The sequence below is a fragment of the Apis dorsata genome, unplaced genomic scaffold (genome assembly GCF_000469605.1).
Source record: "Apis dorsata unplaced genomic scaffold, Apis dorsata 1.3 scaffold_429, whole genome shotgun sequence".
NCBI lineage: Eukaryota > Metazoa > Arthropoda > Insecta > Hymenoptera > Apidae > Apis > Apis dorsata.
In genome coordinates this window covers 1212902-1213745 of record NW_006263682.1, presented here as the reverse complement: position 1 = coordinate 1213745, position 844 = coordinate 1212902, and positions in this window count along the sequence as shown.

Here is an 844-nt window from a genome sequence, read left to right as displayed (position 1 = left end):
CCGATTTTCTCGTTTGGCTGGCTGTTGCGGTTTCATCGACAAAAATATTCAAAGAGTCGATACCACGACTCTTTAAACCTTCGACTCATAAGATGAAAAAGAAGGTGTTACAATTGGACAGGAAGGGAAAACTTGTCCGAGATTTTTCCTCCCCGAACCGTCTATTCGATTTTTCACAATAGCGAAGACACGTTCTTTTCGTCTCTTTCGTTTGAAAGGTGTTCACGCCGACATCCTTTTTTTTTTTTCCTTTTTCAAATGTCGCCACGGTAAACAACACAGATGGCTTTCTTCTTTTTCAAGGAATCTCGCCGCCGCCGACGACGACGACGACGACGACGACGCATCGTTTGCATCTTCAATAATCCGACGAGTGGAACAGCTGGGAGAGCAGCAATGGCCAACCGCGCAGCCCCCGGTTGTCACATTCTCTGTTTCCGCCTCGTTACAGAGGGAGACGAGACAAAAACTTTCATCCAGTGGATCTTTTTCTTTTCCACCCGCGTCACCATCCCTTGGATAAACGTTTACTGGGGCAAAGTGAGCCACCATCCATAATTATTGTCCCGCATTGGTGAGAGGTCGACGCGTAATATTCGCGTCGCGTAAATTCGCCCGGGTTTATAACGGCGGAATGGAAATTATCGTCATTAATGACAGGCTGAGAGTGCGCGCGGCGCACGGTATTCGTCTCGACCCGCGTAGCCTCCTCTTGACTCCTTGACGACGTGCGCGTAAAAGTACCAAGAAATCGTGACATGGCGGAGCGGCATTCGCGTTTATTATGTGGAATGTAGGAAGGACGAAGTGGTGGAATATAATTTTTACGAAAGGGGGAACTCGG